This window comes from Struthio camelus, unplaced genomic scaffold, assembly GCF_040807025.1.
Source record: "Struthio camelus isolate bStrCam1 unplaced genomic scaffold, bStrCam1.hap1 HAP1_SCAFFOLD_151, whole genome shotgun sequence".
Taxonomy (NCBI): domain Eukaryota; kingdom Metazoa; phylum Chordata; class Aves; order Struthioniformes; family Struthionidae; genus Struthio; species Struthio camelus.
The window spans coordinates 9,132-31,017 of NW_027182750.1; the positions used below are offsets into that span (position 1 = coordinate 9,132).

The following is a 21,886-nucleotide window of genomic DNA, read 5'->3' on the forward strand; positions in this document are numbered from 1 at the left end:
ACTAGAGGAAATGTGAATGAGAGAGAATCTATGCGGAGCTACTTTCAGGTACGGTTAGAAATCTTCTGCCTTTACATGTAGGTAGTTATGGACCTTCTCCTTCATTTTTTTGTGGGACTATTAGGTAGATCTCAATACTTTTTTTAGATTCAGTTCAATGGGTTTTGGCATCAGTTTTTGGTACTTCTGAATTAAGAAGAAGGTTCTGAGGAGGAATAAATTAAGATACTTCTATTACAAACAGTTCTTTTCCTGAACTGGAAGCAGTGATACAAAGCTAGCAACGTACACACAAATAAAGCACTTGTGGATATGGTCATTTGTTTTTTAGTGGAATTATTTATGTGGTATAAAAGAGGATGAATTTTGTTTAAAAAACAAACAGTTGCTGGGAATAAGATGCCTGCTGGCACATTTTTACCAGATAACAGTTCTGTGGCCTTTGTGGAATTTTTTTGTAGCGCTTCAACCATGTGTTGCTATGCTTGTAGTTCTCAATTTTCCATTTTCACTTGTAATATTCAAACTACTTTCAGCACGGCTTTGCCAAAAAACTAACAAACAAGTGAGTATTACTGTTTATACACATAACACAACCCCCTGTGCTTAGTACCTTCTGATACAGCCATTATTATTGTGTACCCGCATGAATACTTCGTTTAAGGAACAAGCGAAATTAACAGCTGTTTTGTGTTCCAGTAACACGCTGTGTCAGACTTTGCCTCACAAAGTCAAGGAGAGGTAAAGCTTTTCATGCCCTCAAGTCACCTGGCCTAATAGATATTGCATAACAACTTCAGTTTCATTCAGGGTGGCATTGTAATCTCCAGCATGACTGTCAGACTAATTTCTTTCACAGCAGGGCATGCTGTGCTTTCTGCACTGCGCAACTTCCCAAACTCAGTTTCTTTACCAAATCTCAGAGAGAAAATGTCAGACCTTTTGAAAGCAACGTGGTTCTCAGGCTTACAAATGTCTTCAGGCTCTCAAATGTTTCTTTCATGGCTGCAGGAACAGCCTAGGAAGAAGTAAGGTTTTCATTGTTAAATCTCTACAGGAGTTATTTAAACACACAAAACAATTAATTTTACAAGCTAACGTGCTTTCTTACAACAGCTGTCTTGCTTTTTCTAACTCCAGGAGAGAGTTTTGCTCCATCTTTAGCAGAATCCTTCAGAACAGAGTCCATCCAGAAGGCAGGAACCCCCACAGCCCTCCCCAAAATTTGATCTTCAGCACAAAGGCCAGTGCCGCCGCCTTCTCTCAAGGAAAAGGAACAAGCAATCAAGCAGTCAAAATATATAGTTTACATATATATATAGTTTTTTTATAGTTTAATAGTACATATAATTCCTTCTAGCAACATAACACCACTATTGATTGCAGTGCCCATTTCAGTTCTTATCTTCTGGGAAGGTTCATTTTGAAAGGTAGTTTTTCTTCATGGCTTTCAAGGGGAACATAGTTGGGGTATCAGAGCTCCATGAAAACACGCCACCCTGCCCAGCTCCAACTTCTGCGTCGGTGTAAGAGGGACTCCGTTAGAGGCCTGTGTAGACTGTGTCCTCGTACCTGGTCGAGGTAGAGAGGCTTCATCCAATATTCCTGCAGAGCAGGGACACACAGAGGCCCGAAGGGAAAGTGCAGCTGCCACAGGGTGCACACATCTTCAAGGTAGTGTCCTCGTGCCCAGTATTGCTGAAGATACATTGTGCACACAGATGCTGAAGGAAAACTGAGCACAGCAAGCACTGGAACAAAAGCAAAAACCTGCCCTGGCTAAATGAGGCATTGTCGTTATCTTGCAACACAGCAGCCAGAGTGATTAGTCATTGTAATTTGCTTTTGGGAACCCTTTGCCCTTGGCCCTGAGGCCACCCCAAGCTTGCTCAGTCCTTTCCCGTCTCTTCTAGGGAGAGTGGGATCCTTACCTCGAATCCTGCCTCGCTTTCTTCTCCACAGTAGCACTGACCTTTCTGCTCTGGTTTGCTTTCTTTGAAGAACAGCTTATAACAACTGTCTTCAGTATTCGTCTCTAACTGGGAGATTTCTGTCCTCCTTTCTAGTGAGTAAAAATATGATGTGATGTGTTAAAATCTGGGTAACCAGAGGCAGATTTACAGGGATAGGGGGACTGTAGCCACCCCCCATAAGCAGTTATGTGCTGTGCAATGCCGTTACCGCTATGTACCGCTGTGTGTTACAGCTAAGCCCCCGCCTTTAGCTGAAGCATGAGGTTGGGCCCGCGTGCTATTTTCGTTGCCACTTTCAAGGGGCCAGGGCTTAGTCTGATAATGGAAGTACTACAACAGGCAGTGACGTTCGCCACTGAGCAAACACAACTCGCAAACTTGACTTACATCTCGCAAGAGTACTTAAATGAGTTGCAAGTCTTCCAGCCCCTGCCTGGCAGCCAAGGGTTAAACAGCGTTTTTTTGGTAAGGTGATGTTATAGCACAAGCAGCACGCTCACGGGGGAAGCATGGCTCTAAAAGCTGTGGGGTGAGGGTGGCCTGTGGCCAGGGCCCACCTGGCTTTCCTGTCTGTGGGGAGGGAGGCTTTTGGGTGCAGGGTGGTGTGAACTTACAGAGGGCCCTGGGCAGTCATGCCTCCTTCGCCCCTTGTTTGTGCTTGGGGGAGGCTGGCGCTACCCAACGTCTTACACGTGGCCTCCGCGTGGGAGTGCTCGCTGGCCTGGATTTGCCCTCAGAGCAGCTGTGCAAGCGTGGAGACTGTTACCCCACTTAAAATGTGAAGAAATAAGGTGTTAATTAACTTACCCAGGACCACAGAGGCAAAAAGTGACAGAGCTGGGATTACAGCTCGCAGATGCCTGCATATCAGTCCCACACGCCCCCTTGAAGGGTCCTCATCCTCCCGGGCACTGTGTGTGCTGCTCTTGTCCCCGTCGCCTCCTCCTCTTCCCAGACGCCTCTTAACTCACAAACCAAAGGGAGAGACTTTGCTTCTAAGAGAAAAAATTGAGTAAAAATAGAAACTGCATTGAAATCTATTCAAACGTACTTAAGCTGTAGCTTTAAAGTTGCTCTTCAAAAGGAGCATTCAGTAACAAACAGAACTGGACAAGCAGTTTTGCCTCTGAAATTGGCACACAGCAGAAAACGTTATCTTCTTCAACCACTGGGATGTCCATGGAACTGAAACTACTGGGGAAATTAGGGCATACACTTGCACAGGGACCTGCAGCGCATTGTTAGCTGTGAAAGGTAAAAGATGAATAAACAAATCGGTCAGTTATTAACGTTGGTCTAAGTCTTTCTATGCACATGGGGTTGCAGAGAGTCTGGCACGTCAGAATAGATCACTGGAGAGTTTTTGCTAATAGAATACAGCTGTAGTTAAAATAAATGGAGGTCTCAAGTTCTTTGGAATTGGTAGCAATGGGCTAAATGAGTGAGTCAGAGCCAATAAAGACCTATTAAGGGAAAAACAGCAAGAACTTGAGGCTATGCAATGTCAGAATCTGCTGTGAGAAAAGGAGCTGTACACTGGGATGAACTTCATTGATTTTCACAAGTGACCTAGGGGGAATTTTATCAAAGACATAAATTGGCAGATAGCCCCCTGCTATGGAGCGCTGCGACTCTTTGGGGTGGTGTGCCAAGTCACCGTGTGTGCCTTTTGGCACTTTTTGCCCTAGCTCAGTATTGACCAAGTCCTTTTCCAAACATCTCATTTGCTAGCAGATGCATGAGTACTGGGGCATAGGGAAGCTGGGTGCTGAGCAGCTCTGCCACCTTTCTAAATTACCTGTTGGAACCAGGCCATGTTTGGAGACCTAGATTGACCACTGTCATTAAAATCCTTTCTGTTGCTTTGATATCAAAAAGGAACAGTGCCTTTGCAGTGTGGATGTAAACTGTGATATTTGTAACATGCTTAGCACTTTCATTAATTGCCTATTTGTCATTATATTCGTATTCATTGCCTTAAGCTGTCTTAAGATGTTGAAAATACGAGTAACAAGAAAGTGCAGAGAAAATACTCTGAAAATGTACTAAAATTTTCTCTTCTAAGAATTTTTCTCAGTGGAAGGGTGAGTTTGGACTTGGTGGTTACGTGTTACTCTGCTATGTGTATGTGTGCCTGACCACAGTAGGTTAAAAGGAAATTAAGGGTGGTGCTGCAAACATTCCACCCTCAGCTCCCTATTCACCTCTCGTCATCCACCCTTGCATTCGAACTCCATCATTTTACCCACCCACCTAGTTTCTATGTGAAATTGTTCTAATGGAGATCTGTCCCGCGTCACGCAGACAGACTTGAGCTGTTTCACTTTTTTCTGATTTTCATTTTGAATTTCAAGTGTTCCTAACCTTCTAAATCCTGATTTGGATCAACATCTGGACTCCCTCCAAGTGTGTGTAATGCAAGGATCATCCCACATTTAAGTAAGAGGCTGATTATGCGTCAGATCAAAACTCTGTCGTAGTTCAGGGACGTTAGGTACCGTGATTTTGGAATAATTCTGTGTCTACCAGGAAGGAAAAGGACAGAAAGGGATCTGATAATGATTTGAATGGAATATCCTTGGCCATTTGTGTTCTGCATGTCTACAAGTTATGTGTACCCATTTGCGCTAACAATATATTAGAGACGTGCCTGGCACCAGAGAGAGGTCAATTCTTTCAGGAACTTCCAGTATTTTTATGTCCTGTCATCTCCTACCTGCCTCTTGACAGAACTAGAGAAATGCAGTATAAAATCAGGCTTCATACACCTTGTTTACATTTGTCTTACAAACATCTTTCATTTCCTATTCACAATCTCAGTTTCCCTTTCTTTTTTCTTGTGTCCGCTTCTGAGTTTTCCCTATTTTCTTTTATTCCTCTCTGTGTTACTGATAATCTCCTTACATGTCAAAAGATGTATCAACAGGGTGTCTTATAGGAAATAAACACAGGATTGCACTTCAGGTTTTAACTGTACTTGGAATATGATCTATTTTCAAATTAAGATGTCAGGACAAGGCATGCAAGAGGATGTGGGCTGCAACAGTTCAGGGCCTAATTTCTGTGTAAAATGCATAGTACTGAGCTTAGCCAAGTGGTGAAGGGACAGTGCATTTCATTCTGGGCCACAGGGCAGTGTTAAACTCTGAATTTCACATCATTAACTTTTTTCTGGTGTTGGGGCCTATACTAGTCTTTACAAAAAAGTGCAGGAGAGAAACTAGGCAGAGATGACAGTGTCACTGCTTTTATTATAAGTGGTTAGAACATTTCTCAGGGGGCACACGTCTGTGCGTTAGTGGGAGCAGGGGCTGGCGTTCATTTCTCTCCTCTGCCTAACTCAAACTTGCTTTTTACCTCACTCCCAATGTTAGGAGAGTATCGCAGCTACTAGACTACGATTTAGTCTTTCTCTGTTTCTGATCCAATAAATATTTAATCGGTCTATGCAAAGTGCTATCCTTTTATGTCTGTTTAGAGCATTCACTGGAGACATGTAATTTTAGACATTTTCAGGCTGAGAAAGGACCCAAGCCTCATTCTTACATTTCCCAAGGAAGTGCTCTAACTGCTGCTCAGCTGGATTAGGGTCCTCAGCAGTGGGTATATTGAGGGAGAAGCTCTTGTAGGGTCACTTTGGGAACAACTACCTCTTGGGACTCTGACTTATTATTACACTTCAGGGAGCTAAAGAATTGTTTAGATATAGGCCATCATAGGCTATATCTAGGCTTGCCTTAACCCCCTCCCCCCTCTTTTTTTAACGTATCTGGAGAATTTAGCTCGTAGAAATGTAGGAGGCTTCTCCTACAGGAAGCACTGGGGATTTCAGATATCTCTGAGCCCTAAGGGATGGGATCTTGAGGAGACAAGACAACAAAGACACATCCTTTTGTAGATCTAGTGCTTAGGGAAAGAAAAGTCACGTATGTCATCCCATCACAATTCAATTAGAAAAACTATCTCTCATTAAACTCCTAATAGCTATTTCTGGAGCAAAGATAGATGAATGTAAGAGAAGAGAAACAATGGAAACTGGAATAACTGAATAAATTGTATCTTGACACAAGGCCCAGACCTCAGAAGTATTTACTCCCTTCTTAAATCCCTCAGTATTCATCCTGATCCTCTCATTTGTTCATCTAGGAGAGCAACTATTGTATATGCTAAGATATAGTAGTAATTTGCAGTTATGCAAATTCATCAAGCCCTGTCATGTATCTGTTTTTGCTGCAGAATTGCCAAGCAATATTTAATAGTCAGAAAATCCTTCAGCTACAAAAGCATTAGCCTAAGTACAGTTCCTCGGTTTGATACTGTTCCTTGGCCAGTTCTTTAATATTCATAGCTATAGAAGGGTGCTTCTCTGTCACAGGAAAAATGAAAAAAACTAATAAATAAATAATAAACCAAAGAATGTGATTTATAAAAATGGGAGCAAAAATATAACTAGAGACAGTCAGACTTTTCTGTGGAGTTTAAATGTAAACTTTATTCTATTCACTAATAAAGACATAATTCAAAATTTGCTTCTTTCCATTTCTTTCTACCAAAATGTGAAGCGTTTATGTTCGTATTGGTTCTTGCATCTTATAAACTTGGCAAGTTTCATTTTGTAACAGACAACGTTTTCCTCAGAAGTCTCTTTTCCTTTGAATGTTATAATGTGGCTAGCTGGTCTCTTTTGGCCTAAGAGCCTGTTCTCATAATGGCATGGTGAAACGATTAAGATAAAGTAAGAAATGGAATGTTTTTTATCAAAACATTTGAAACTGAATTGAAGTGATTATTATTGTTGGTGCTGTCATTTTGAGATAGATGTCCTGCCTCCTGAGTCACCAGATGTAAAAGGCCTTTTAATGGCTCTGGAAGGTGGTATGTTACAGCTTCCAAATTTTCTGGAATTTCCTGGGGTAACCAAAAGAGCAGCGGGACGAGTCTACCAAATCTGATTGACATAAATCACTTTAGTTACTTTATATGAGCACGACTGTGATAAAAATATTCACACTTAATGGCCACATCCTTCTCTCACCTATAGTTAGTAAGAGGATGAATGATCTTAAAATATGCGTGCATGCATGTATATATACTGCTATGTGACAGGAGAAAATTGTATTCTGCCATCATGACTATCCATTGTTTGTTTCTTTCTCTCATCTGCAGTATCCTTTGTCCCAGTCCACCTTCTATTTCCAAAAGGCAAAGCCAAAACCACAGTGATTCTGAGACAGGCATCTTTGGTAAGGCTTAAGAAACCAATGAAAGAACAGAAAAGATATTGTGCTTCTTTGGTGAGAGGATCAAACAGTCATGCTGGGTAAATAGTAAAAAATGAACTCACATTGCCAGCAGTCTGCAAACAACACGAGCCCTGAAGAAAAAATATTTTTTTTTTCTCTCTCCTTCTTTCCTTCTTTTTTTCCTTCTTTGCATCTTTCTTTCCTTCTTTGCTTTTCTTCTTTCCTTTTTTCTTTTTTTGTCTCTCCCTCTCTTTCTCTTTTCATCACTTTTTTCTTTCTTTCTCTCTTTCTTTTCTCTCTCTTTTTTTTTCTGTTCCCTATTTCTTTCTCTCTCTCATAGTCTGTCCTTCTTTCTTTCTCTTCTTGTTGTAGGTGTTTAGAAGAAGCTTCCTGGAAAGTTTCCTGATCTTCAATTAGAGAGAAATCACAGAGAGAATCCATTGGCCTCCTTTCTCATTTCACTGTGCCATGTGATATTTATCTTTTATCAGACTCTGTTGTACAGTCCCATCAAGGCCAGTTAACTTTGGCAGGCATTATGTCAGTGACTCAGTCTGCCCTGGCCCCAAATCAGAGTAGAAACAAGAATGTCAGGCCCCCCAAATTAGAAATAAGAAAATTATGAAAATTGAGATGGGAAAGGCGTTAAAAATATTTATTCTGGGTAGGATTCAGAGAAGCCTCTGACCTTCGCCTCTTTGCTTACTGGAGAGGACACTGTCCTCAACTTGATTATGAGATAGAGCTGAAATGCAATGTAAAAGTGATTCTAAATATCTGTTGCCAGGAAGCAGATGACATACTAAATTGCTGTGTAGATTGAGTGCTTAATTCAGTGATTTCCTGCAGCAGGAGTTGCCAGTATACAGCCATTTTGTCTTTTTTGGCAAACTGGCTGCTTTTGAACGGCTGTCTCCAGTAGTCTTTCCTATGCTTCCTGTTGTAGGAAGGCCTGTTTCCTGCCGTGAGATTCCTGATTAGACTCTGCACTATTTTAGTCTGCAAAAGGCTTATGTAGCAGGTTACTTCTCTGCATTTGATACTGATTTGTGGGAAGTGAAGCCAGATCACAGTCTGGCCACAATAGAACATCCGAATCCTTTGAGAAATCTAAAAAAGGGCCGTAGCTCAACTGAAAAGAGCTGATGCTTAAAGTAGTGTTCAGAGGCACAATGCAGATCCCATTATTTTTTTTTAGTGAAATTTTACTCTGTTTGTTTCTTTTGTTGTTGGTAACCAGGGCCTATTAGTTTTACACTGTCTTTTTAAAGTATCTTCCAGAGTTGATTGTGCAGCTTTAATGTTCTCAGGATCTCCTTGTTCAGATCCTTTGGGCTGGCATCTTTGTACCTGTGTTTCCACCTCATATCCTATATTTTGCCGACTAAGTTTCTTGGCTGTACGGTAGTGGAGGGAGGGAAAATAGTTGTGACGTAACTGTAGTGACTTTGCAGCTGTGTGACCTGGGTGTATGTGACCCTGTGACATGGGTGTATGTGCCACAATGGCTGGTACTAAAAAAGAGGCAAAGGCCTTCATCCATTCCCTATAGCTCTGCAAGCTCTGAGGAAATAATAGATAGTATCATTCAAGTCTTCAGATGTTGCTACTGCACAGCTGATAATGGCAGCAAATCAAATAAAAGTTTTGTAGTGGCTGTTACATGGAAAGGGACCAGTAAAGACCAAATTTGCTTATATTGGAGTACTGTTTCATTCATATGCTCTGTTTTTCCCTCACCTTTTTCTACTCCTGTTGGAAATATTTCTACATGCCTGACCACAGATTACCCTTTGCTGCCCATATAATAAGGGCCCTTGAATTTCTAAAGACGATGTTCGGAAGACAGAAGAGTTTAAGAGTCTTTTTCATTTCTCTCATTAATGGCTTTTCAGTTTATGCCCTTCTTCTGCAAAGCAGTTGTGCAATGTCTAGTGTTTGCTCTCTAGCTCAAGTTTTCAAGCATTTAAGGGTGAGGAGAGAGAACCTGACTTCAGTGACACGAGTTCATGTTGTCATGGACTTACAAAATAAAAAAGAAAGAGGCCATTCCCCCTTGGCTGCAGCACAGGGATGTTCTTTCTTTATACCACTTCCCCCTTCTGACCTAACTTTTTATTTGTTTTCTCACTACTTTTCTTCATCCTCTTATTGACAATTCCAACTTCTTCCCTTCTTTTCTTTACTGTTCTTCTTCTCTTTTAACTACGAAGCTCAGATGCTGAAAAATGAGAGCCTTCTCTGGATAAAATTTAATATGAAAGATGCTTTAATTCTCCTCAAAAAATCTGAGGAAATTGAGCCTAACAGCCATTATCTGATATTTTAATAAATAAGAGGCAGGAAATTTGAAGTTAATATAACATGCATTTCAAATTCCTGCATTTCTGGAAAAATTATGCTGGTCTGTGGCCCCTGGCAAAAGCCTGTCTTCAGTTTAGCTTTCCTGAGTTTTTTCAGTATGTTTCATAGCCTTGCTACGATGTAAACATTGGGATTTTTTTTTTTTTTTTTTCTTGTTTAAATGTATATATTGGTTCTTGCATACCTCTGCTATTCCAGCTTGTCCTTGTTAGGAAAGAATTATGTTACATTTCAACTGAGGCCGCTGCAGTCATAATCTGAAAGTGACTGTGATTGCGTCAGGAGCACACATGCGCATGCACGCGCACATGCACAAATTGCATAGATTTGTACTAATGGGCAAGCTGCAGCCCTTTGGCCTTCCCCCTCCCTCCATAAATCCCAGCCTGTTTTTGCTGCTGCACTGGCAGCTGTTCCCGGGTAGCAGAACCAGGAATCACAATAGCAGATGTGCTCAACTTTTCTGTGATGGTATTTCTGTCAAAATGCTAGTGACCTGTACGTTAGACAATCTCAGTGTATATTCTCCTAGGATGAAATTCCTTTCCAAAAGGGCTAAAAAAGACATTCAGTAAACCACCCCAGAGAGCCGTGAGGTTAACAGCAACCTCTTTTGTCAAAAGTTGTAACTATGAGCTCAATATAATATCTATGCAGAATATGTTAGGGTCTCTGGGTTCATTTTGGGATTCAGAAGAGCAGTTCAAAAGGAGATTTTAGGCCATAAAGTCTCTGAGATCAGCTGTAGAAGCAAAGGGAAAAAAAGGCATAGCTAATTGAGTAGAAGGGATCCTAAAAAGAGAGCGAAGCTGCACTGCTGCAGTGGTGGTAAAGCTATGGCTACTGCCAGGAGCAACCACCTCTATTGCTATTTTTTCTTACAGAAGGAAATGAGAAATAAGCACTACAGAGACCATCTCTGATTCTGTGTCATGTTCTTTTCTAAACAGATAACCTACCTACCAGGTCTTGAACTTAGCCACTCTCCAGAAAGGAGCAGCCTAAGAGAAGGCTACTGAAACACATTGCTTCTGTTTTCTTTGCTTCAGATAGATAGGCTCCTCCAAGCATCCTGTTGCAAGGACTGTGCAGGATCTAAAGAAAATAGTGCCTGACTTATCAGGAGGTTGTTGCCCTGTGCACAGGAAACCCACCAAATATTCCTGGAACATGTAAAGGCTACCTGCCTAAAGTCTTTCCTGGTTCATTCTAGTGGGGCAGGATTTCCCTAAGTTGCAGACCTCTGGACGTCTTTGCAGGTGTCAGGAAGAACCCCTATGATACATACTACTACTTAACTTTTTCCAACTCTCTCATCTGTCTTCTAATCGACATAGAATAGAAAGAGTTTCTCTAGTTTCTTCTATGTTCTGCTCTAATGCCAACATTTCTAGTCCAAAAAAGTCTGAGTGCAAGATATCCATTGGGTTATATTGCTAGTTTCTTGGACTGGTCACCAGAGTCCCACCTGCCTTCTTGTTGTATTGCTCCTTGAATCCCACCTACTTGCTAACTACACTTAGATTATTGGTTGGAAACCCTATATGCTTTTTTTCCCTTCTGTTTCACTGACTCAGAAGGCACTGTGGGCCACAAACCTGGGAAATATGGGCATGACTGCTGGGGGAGAGAGGGAGGTGTGTGTGTGGGGGGGGTTATCATGCATGCTTATCTGAGTTACCGGTATGTTACCACGCAATACACAACAGTATGTGTCTGTCACAGCAGTCGGAGCTTTGTATTACAGTCCACTCGGTCCGTGCTACACTATTTAAATTACTGCAATGGCTTAGTGAAATTGTGAAGAGGAAAAATACAACCCCCTGAGTCAGCTGAGCGCTCTGCCTCACAAGTACAGTCCTGTGCTAAGTGCCAATCGATATTTTCTGTTTGCTGCCTTTGTATGCTTCTCTAATCTGTGCCAGTATCTTAGACTTGGCTTCCATCTCCCCTCCTATCTGTCTCTATTAACGTCACCAGCCTCCACCTGTGGCTAAGTAAACGTTAGCTCTAGCAACAGTGTGCTCTTTAGAACAAAATACCTGGCTACGCAGCCAAGGCTGGCTCTGTAAGAAAAGGTTCATCAGAAATACCTTAGGAAATGTTAAATTGATCATCTGTGCAGGAAAATGGATAGGTGGCTGCTCCCTAAGTGACCCATGACAGGACAGTCTGACAAGGCTCATCTGTTTGTCTAGCTTTTGTCCTCCTGCTGAGGATACAGTTACATGGCTGAGCAACTGTGAGGTCAGTGTGAACAAAGATAGTCATTCCAAACTTTTTAAAAAAATACTCAGACTCAGAGTTTCTACTTTTCTCTCCACGTACACCTCCGGATCATCAGCCTTGGAATCTCCTGCATCTTTGCCTCCTTGTATCCCTTGCATTGCCAGCCTCCTCAGAGCTTACTCTGAGCTCTGAGGAGCTAACTAACTGTTTTGCCTCCTGTCTTTTCCTATGACAGAACATTTGCTCTGTGCTTTGCTTTTAGTGTTGGCTGGCTTCACAGCCGAAGTATGTTTGGGCGTGAATTTACAGCTTTGTGGCTACATGCAGTAGCTGCCCTAGCAGAAACTCTTGCCTTGGATATGAAATAGTTTGGAGACAGGTAGTTCACAGATACTTTTGGGAAATAAATTGTGTACAGGCTGCTGTTTTAGAGTAAGAAACAGGCAATAAGTTATGATCACTTATTTGTTTAGCCATATCTACATTTTTTTCCTGTTTTTTTTTTCTGGAATGTGTAAAGACAGAGTAAAACGTATTACTGCCACTTTGGAGCAGTAATGACAACTGCATGTTCTCTGCTTCAGAGACAAGTGGGCTTGCTGCATCTGTGGCTCTCCGGAGAGGGCAATATTATCTAAATTAGGAGACTCAATATTTGACAGTGGCTTCTGAACTTGAATTTTATAACTTTTGTGTTAGAACAAAACAAGAAAAAAATCCAATAGTTGTAACAAAATGAATCCATAGACACTGGTGAACAGTAGCATTCCTTCCACAAAAAAATGTAATAGCATAACAAGATTTTAAAGAATATAGGCAAAATCAGGCAGAACTGAATCATGAAGTATTGTATCTTGATGAAAGTACATCCTGTGTTAAGCATCAATCAGTATTTTCTGCCTGCCGCCTTTGCAGACTTTTCTAATACCTGCCAATAGCATTAGATTCACCCTCTTATTCTTCCTCATTAACATCACTAATCCCTACTTGAATTCCTTGCAAGCAGAAAGACAAAGTGCCAGTATGAAGTAAGGGCAAGGAGTACTTGTCACCATGGCTAAGTGTTAACATAAATCAGCAGGGTTAATACGTAAGCTTATCAGGTGGCTTCAAATATGAGTGAAGTCCTAACTAGTGATACCACTGCAGATCAGCTTATTCCAATACTTGCATGTTGCCAAAGCATGGAGGGAGCAAAGAGTTTTACCACTTGATGCTTTTTTTTTTTTTAATCAAAGGTCATATATGACCCAGAGTCCATGCTTTTTTCCCAGCCTGCAGAGATTGAGAAGCATTGGCACTCACAGGAAAGTGGGCATTTAGGAAGAAAGAAGAGGAATCATTGCCTGGCTTTTCAGGGGCTGCCAGAAGACTGCAGAGCAACCTAGACTGCATACATGCATGCTGGTAGATGGTATAACATGAGTGATTTTCCTGCCCAGCCCCCCAGGCTTCCCAGAGGCATGGCACAGAACGTGTAAACATGTTAGTTCTGAAAACAGACTTAGGGCATCGTGTCATCCTTTTTTGTCTAGGAGATGCTTACAAAGTGATATGTTTCCTGCTGACCTCAATGTGGAACTTAAAAAGTCCTAAAAGAACATGTTATGTTGTATATTGCGTATAATTACAAAAATGCTAGGACCTCGGTTTCACTCTTCCTTTGAGCAACAGAGAGTTCCCTACAGCAGAGCAAATCACAGGTCCTTCAGATGCTGGCTCTTGCTTATGGTAACATGATTCACAGAAAGGATTAATGCACCTGGCCAAACATCCAGGGCTGTAAGGAGGGGAGTGAGGAACCTACACTGGCTGCAGGCAGCACAGATGTGGGGCAGTGATGCTGAAGCGACAATTGCTGTACCTATAGAGCACTTTAATATAAAGAAGAGCCATAATGAAATGCTTTGGTACCCAGGGCAGGTTATCAGTTCAGTGACATTCCTCACTCCTGGCTGGAATAGAGGGGCAGCAGGTTTGGGAGAGTTCATCTCCAGATGGGTGAGAGTCCCAAGAAAATCCGAGCTGCTGACCACCAAAGTATCTGCCAGGGCTGATGGCCAGTAGGGACCTAGGAGATGAGACTGTCACACTGGGCACTGCTCTTTTGGCCTTGGAGTGGGTGTAATGACCTCTGGGGCTGTCTGGAGTTCAGGGTGCTTGGATGTGAATGAAACGTTGATGTCTCAGCCAGGCTGTGGTGTGGAAAAGCCCCAACAGGTGACAGGAGCAAGCTTAGGAACCACAAGATCTTGCCTCTCAATTTTCTAGGTGTGACATAAATAATAATCAGTGTAGGCATGATTAAAAAGCAGCTATGTTTAAAAAAAATCTTGCAGTGTAATCAGAAACTGAAATCTCATTCTCTTTTTCTAGTGCTTTTTCTCCCATGATACTTGTTTATCACCACTTGGTAGCTTATTAATGCAGGGATGCTGGCTGACACGGATATGTATTTAACCAAGGCAAAGCATAGTTTCAGTGCATTTTAAACATCCTCTTTTTCTCTCCTCCAACCAGTCCCTGTAAAAGTCACATGGAGTTTAGAAGCCAATATGAGGAAAAGTGCAGGAAGATTTTAGGTACTCTGTATTAAGACAAGTTCCCTTCAGGTAATGCTATATAGAAGTTCAGTTTTTAAAAAATCAGGGAGATTGTATAGGTACTTATGCCATCAATATTCTGACTTTCATTCTGCCTATGGAAAAGGTAGCACAATTGTTTTCCTGGTTAGAAGTACATAAAAATAATGGTCCCAGTGATGAAACGAAAGGAATATCCGAAGGGATTTAAGGATGCTCTTCCACAGGAGAGGCTCTGGGATCACGGTTTGATTCCCAACCTGCACAGGATGTGGAAATGAAGGGGTCTGACCCAGTGAGTAAGACTCAAGAATGGCCTTGTTTGATTTGTTATTTTAACATTTGCCCTTCTGAGTTGCATAACAAGTGCCTTGTGCTTTGGGGCCTGAGTCTTAAATGAAACACGTATTCTCTTTCGCACCGCTTAGTAATAGCTCAAGTTTAAAAGAGAGTTTCATTTACTGCATCACTGCAACAAGTCATCTTCTCACATACATCAATATGCTAATGCTGTTTAAAGAGCTAAGAGAAATATTTATGGCAGATCAAACAATTAAAATACTTTGAGATCAGAAAGTGGGATCAGCTCCTTTAAGAATTAATAGTGACACATCTTTTGTATTTTTCCTATTGTATCATTAATAATTGCTTGTTCCCAAGGTGTGCATATTATAAGGTGTGCATATTATTGTACATTTATTTAGGGCCTTAGACAAAAATGCAAATCATTCAGAGGTCACTTGGGAGCTCTTCTGAACCACATAGGAGAGGTCTTTTCCCAGCTTCTCAAGGCGTAGGGAAGAACAGGAGCTCTGAACCAAGGTTAAATTAAACAGAGCTTAAACACACTTTTTAAAGCTGATTTGTATTTTAGGACCACTAGCTGGGCTTTCTGCTGGAATGGAGTAGAAGAGGAGCTTAACACAGTCAGGTGTTAGTCACAGCTGAATCTTTCTTAAGAAGCAAAGCTGGTACCTACAGCCTCCCAGCTGAAACTCTCAGATACCTTTTTACCAGGACACAAAAGCAGCAGAGTAGCAAACTTGCTGTCACAAGGTCTGGGCTGTTCATGAAATGCAGACAAAGCCAATGCTGGGCGTGTTTCTTAGGGGAAGGCATTCAGCACTGCCACAAACTATGTTCAGGCAAACTTCTCTGTGGCAAAACTTTTGCTCCAGATTATATTATCCAATCTGGCATTAAATTTATGCTGCTTGGTTTCTCAAAACACATCACTGGGCACTAAATTCACTCTTTACTTCATGAGCCATAGATTATATTTCAAAGCCAATCCATAATATGACCTATGCTCTGTTTGCAAGTCTCAGAATTTGCTCTATCCATACCAGAGCTGCTCCTGCTTTGACCTGGACAAACTGTGGCTCCCCACTCCCAAACCAAGAAAACTGGCTCGGCAGGAGGAGCTCCAAGAAGGCATCAGGAGGGTCAGTCATACACACAGTGACTTGCCTCATCTCAGTAGCGGAGCACTCAGAGCTCCAGTCTACTGAATTCCTCTCACAGTCTTCCTTGTTGCAGTAATATTGCTTTGGTTCCCGAAGGACCGTGTTGGAGGTGTTTCATTGCATTGGATGAGAAGGCACTTCTGGGGAATATGAGTATAATGTGCTAGGGAAGAGGGTGGTTTGGCTTTTCTTGCTGTCCATGCAGTAGAACCGTGCGAGTCCATTGTTTTTAAGGCCTTTAGCTATGGAACATTGAAAAGAGACCAAAGTGGGCAGAGAGGCTAATTCTGGTGATTTATGTGGCAGATTTTCATACATACAATGACTTTTATACTACAGTTACAAATATATATGTATATACACACACACACACACACATACACACATACACATATATACATGTATAGATTTATATGTATTCAAGCAGATACACCCAAACTTAGTCAAAACTTCATACTGCCTCCCACCATAGGTATCATGTTACTCTGTTACCTAGCCAAAACCAAGAAACATCTTCTGCATCCTGGGCCATCTGAAATCCTAAGAGAAGATTTTATTGCTCTAATTGAGCTGCTAATTTCATACTTTAAAAGCTGCTTCAGTATTATTATTATTATTACGACATAGAGGTCAATGTTTTCTGACTGTTCTGGCTGCTGCCTTATTTGAATGGACATCAGTGTGAGACAAGTACAGAAGCTTGGTGTTTTTGGTGTTGTTTTTGGTGGCTGACTAGGCCACTCTCACATAGAGATCAGTCTAAATTTTTACCGCTGCTTGTAGTATCCTTTTTGCTGTTGATACAGCTATTAAAAGTGAAAGAAGAAGGGCCAGGTGTTAATTGCTTTCTGCACAGCTGGTAATGAAGTATACACAGCAAAAGGACCTTTCCTAAACATTCTGCTAGATAATTGGCCACTCACAACTACAGCCTTGTTTAAAGTCTTCCTTCCTACCCCGTTGCCTCAAAGAAATGGGACAGCACGATGCATAATTATAGTTACACTCAACACAACAGCATCTCTACTACCAGTGAGAGCAAAAACACATGGGAAAGCAACTTCTCCTGCAAAGGCAGCAAGCTTGCACTGCAGAGCATTTGGTAAGTTGGAGGAAATATGTCTTTCTGAGATGCAGTGCGCCTCCATCCACTCCAGTGCAAACTGCTTCAGAGCTTTATCTGCTTATCTCGATGCACTGAACACATCATCATTAAAGGGATAAACAGCCCTATTCATACAGGTGGAGGAAAGTGATTCAAAGCCCATCTGTATATTAATAGCCTACCTAAGTGGCTGACTGAATGACCTGTCTGTCTGTGAAGAGTAGAGGTTTCTGTTCTAGCTGTTCCTTATTCCCCAGTAAAGAAAGTCTGAGGCACCTTTGTCACTTCATTTATTTCAGCTAGTCACCATAGTTACCAATATACCTCAGGCTAAATTCCATGGAATTGAGGAAACTTAAGTTCACAGCATAGCAAACAAAGAAATAGCTAAGATTCCAGATGTTTTACAGTTTCTGTGCATTTATACAAATTAAACATTTTTTTAACACTGAAAACTGTAGTTAACGTCTTTGTTTTTCTTTTCAGCAAATCTGGAACATACCGTGACTATTTTGGGGTTATCCAACTATTTGTCTCTTCATTGTATGCCTAGCAGTCCTGCTCACGTATAACAAACTGTGGTGGTAAGTGCAGTACAAAACTCAAGTATAGTTCCTGTCCCAGGGATTTTATAGCCTGAATTATAAAGTAGGTAGACACAGCAACTATCTACACTCCATCAAATTATTTTTTATAGATTTTAAAGATTGCAACAGAGTTTTAAGGAGAGATTTGCAGATGAGAACTTTACGAAAGTTTGTGGGAGATTTTCCTGAGCATTGGGACAAGTTTGGAAATTTAACTCCTAGGTGGCATAAGCTACTAACAATGTTGTTTGGAAAGGAGGGTCAAGTCAACAATGAATGTTAGTAGATAAGATGCTAGAATCACTGAATCACAGAGTTATTGAGGTGGGAAGGGACCTCTGAAGACTTCCCCTGCTCAAAGCGGAGTCACCTAGAGCAGGTTGCCCAGGGTCGTTTCTGGCTGGGTTTGGAATAACTCCAAGGATGGAGACTTCACAACCTCTCTGGGCAACCTGGTTCAGCGTTCAACCACCCTCACTGTAAAAAAGTTTTTTCTAACATTTCCATGCCATCACAAAGGATGCTACTGAGATGTGAGATGTAAGAATACTGAGATATGAGAACTTAGAGGAAGATTTTAGCTATGTGAATGAACTAAAGGCCTTACCTGAGAAAGCAAACTGGACTACATGGCAGAAGTGAATGTTAGCTTTTCACTCGTTTGGAAAAAAATCAAGTGATGAATGAGCTTGCCTGATCTTCTGCTATGAAAACTACCATATAAGTAGAAGATTGATATTTGAACAGCTGCAGGATCTCTGACATGCAGCATTGGCTTCTATTCACTGACTGCTGCTGGATGTCCAAGTTCACTAGCTATTTCCAGCTTGCCAGCAAATTGTTGTACTGCCTAGTATATCAAAAACAGCCTGTGAGTACATTGTAACAAGGCAGGTGCTTTCAGGTTCCTTCCTTCCTATCCCCGGACATATATCAGCTGCACACATTATAATGATTAACCATCTTATGCACCTGGTAGTATTAAAAGCTGAGTTAAATTTAAGATTAAAATAGCATCAAGCCTATTCATATATATGTTTGTGTACGTGTTTGTATATGTATATATATGGGTACATGACGATGACTGCAACAATCCATTGCAAATTAAAATAGCTTTTTCAGACATTCCTACCTTGCTTGTCCTAAAACTCATCAGACTCTTTTGACATCATTCCTTTACTTGTCTCGATTCTCAAGTTGTTTTTAAATGCATCCAGCTTTCCGTCTATCCTATTATCCACTTTTTTATTATACCTCATCTTGTTTTTCCTGGAAATTCCTAATCAACAACTAAGTTACCAATCAACAGCTAAGTTACCAAAAGCGATGAAGATGAGAGTGCCTCCCCAATGTGGGGTTCCATTTATTTACTTAAAGTGATATTTAATTGTAGCCAGCTCTTCGTGTTTGCATTAGCTTTGTCTATTATGGTGTTTCCTTAAGAAAAAAAAAAAAAAAAAAAAGTGTCTACAAACAACTCTTTGGGAGTAGATTGCCCAGAACATGGGGCACAAGACAAGTGTATCTCAAGCAGAGATCTGAAAATGCCCTCATGTTCAACCATGTTCCCACTGAACTCATGGAGCCCCTCAGTTTGACCGTGTTTGTGTCATACATGTCGGTCAAGCAGTTTTTTCTTAGTTTCCATGAGCAATATTGCTCCTACATTTCCAAATTCCACATTACTTGGTGAGCAGTCAGTCTGCTGACTCAGATTACCTTCAGCAAACTGCACAGTCCTGTCTGATGAGCTGCTCAGTTCAGTCTGTTCTGTTCCATGTCCATATAACCTCTGGCAAGTTACTAAGGTGGCCTTTGGGTGAACAAAATTCGAAGAAGAGATATAGCCAGGGCTGTACTTCTGTGTAAAAGTGCACTCATTCTAGCTAAACAACTACTCTTTAATCATAAGCAATGTCCCCTGGCAGGAGATAGAATATTGTCAGAGGAACTGCAATATGTTTGATGGAATATTATTCTTTAAGTCAGTGCAGCTGTTTGATAAGGCTAGGTGGACAAGGGGATATATTGGTCATAAAAATCTCACCCAAGTAAATCTCACCCCATTTCTTAATAAAATCTATTCAAAACAAAACTGTAATATTTCCTGTTTTTCATTTTGAACCTAGTCAACATACTTTTCAGTTTTGCATTTATCTATTCTCCCCCTTCTTGAAAATTATGAATAATAATTTTTATGTGATTTTAAAAATATTTTCTATTTTAAAGCTTTTGAGTAAAACTAGATTTACTGGTTATTCTTTCTGTGGCTCCAGATCTTATTATTCGAGAAGGTGCAGCCTTACATTATGTAAATATTACTGTGACACATGACGCCATAACAAACTATAAATACTACCTAAAGACTGTAGGAGGAATTTCTCTGTGTTATTAACCTACCTGTAATATGTGAGGCAATTGCCACATTTCTGTCTGGGAGTTCTCAGCAAGATGCATGTCTACATGTTTGGAAATCATGGCAAACTGGAAAAAAAACCACTCAAATTCTGCATCAACTGTCAAAGCTGAAAAAAAGATGTGTCCAGAAAAAACACGAGTAATAGTGGCTCTACAAACAGAGGTGTACAGAGCTGAATGGGATATTTCCTATTGCCATTTCATCGAACTCTCTGTTGTTAACCTTTGCAAAAAGTAGTTTTCATGTACTAGGAACGCTTTTTCCAATAATAATATCACTGTCATCTGTTTCTGTTTTTCCCTTTACCCAATAGAAAATCCTAGTCCAAATAGTTGGCTACAGAACCTCCATATTTCATTTAAAATAGGGAAGAGTAGTTTTACTTTCCTGGTTCTCCCCATGTCTCCCCCAAAGTTGATGGTATAGCATATACGCATAAAGGATAAGAGTAATGTCTGTTTGTTATAGAGATAAAAGGGTTTTTTTCTACTATGAAAAGACCAATAATCCATTTTTGTTTTTCTTCTTCAATCTTTAAAGAAAAAAATAACTAAGCTGATTTAAATTAAATTTTACAAAGCGTATGCTCCTGGGCAGAAATCTTGTAAATCCACTTTCAGCCCAAAGCACATTTTTATGGTTGAGATATAATAAACCACTCAGAACATGGATTTCACTGGAACTGCTTACTGAATATAGTAGCACGAAAGGTATTATTGTTATAAAGCTTCATAGCAGTGTTTGAATTTAGCTGACAGAACCAGCAGGGCCATTTTTATTTAGTTTGACCTCTCCTCATGAGAACCTACTAGTCTCTTTCCTCTCTAGGAAAAAACAAAACAAAACAAAACGCTTGTAACTTTCTGTTCATCAAGAGTTAAAAGTCGAGTTGATCTGTGATGGACATGGCTTTATTACAAAATCCGTTTAGCAGATGCCTGTAAGCTTACAGTGAAGCTCATTTTGCAAAATAGGGCAATCTATCTAGTGGTTACACAACGGGTAAGCGTGGCATGGAAATGCAGAAATATACCAAGAGGATAATAGGTAACAATGGCGGGGGGGGGGGGAGGAGGGGAAGAAAAGAAAAGAAAAGGCTTGAGAATTGTCTGATGATTATGCAAGCTGCATGTTAAAGGACTAATGAGCGCTGTTCACGTTGAAGTGAAATGTTTATGTAAAATCTTACCCATACAGATGCCTCTGTGTCCTTTGGGTAGGTTGCCAGGTTATTTAATGACCTAGCTGCTCTTGTAACAAATCCAAGGTGTAGTCTCTGTTTCACCTAAGACAAATATGCTGGCTATTAACACTGGAGGATGCTTTTCTGCCTTATCTAATAGGAGTGTCTTAGCCTGGCTCTTGTGAGGGGGGCTAGGATCACACAGGAAAAGGTGTCAGAGGGAAAATGTAGACCATGTGGCTGCATTCAATAATTCCCAGTGCTTGCTATTCCCCAAATTAGAAACAGCACAACTGGTTCAGCTCCAAGTACCAACAGCAGCAGCTTGAACATAAAAGGCTTGTCGTGCATCTGAAATATAACAAATCTCTGTTTTGGCCTCATCACACGGCCATAGTCGAGATAAGATAGCATACACTTTTCTTCTGTAATCCTTGCTACATGCAGAAAAGAGTCAAAGAAGGGCTGAAATTCAACTAAGCAATGTGTTATACCAGTAAAAGGTAAAGACATTGTTATAGCATTTAATCAAAGATAAAGAGTTATGTTTGGGGTAGCTCATGCACATGATTAGAAATGAAAGAAGAGAATGAAGCAATATCTTCTAGGGGCTGCTGAGGGACATGGAGTGATAAGCTTTTGTGGGCATAATGCCAGCTTTCAGGAGAAAGCAAGAATCTGATTCATTGATCTGATATAAAGTAAGACAGAGAAAACTGAATTGACTGGAATCAC

General features: G+C 40.8%; 1 long non-coding RNA gene across 1 annotated transcript; it reads right to left on the reverse strand.

The window, feature by feature from the left end:
- Positions 1 to 1,937: 1,937 nt before the first annotated feature.
- LOC138065548 (uncharacterized) lies at positions 1,938 to 21,289 on the reverse strand. Its single transcript, XR_011138574.1, has 3 exons — positions 21,158 to 21,289; positions 2,781 to 2,968; positions 1,938 to 2,062 (listed from the first exon to the last, which is right to left on the reverse strand). It is a non-coding gene; the product is annotated as an uncharacterized lncRNA (long non-coding RNA).
- Positions 21,290 to 21,886: the final 597 nt, after the last annotated feature.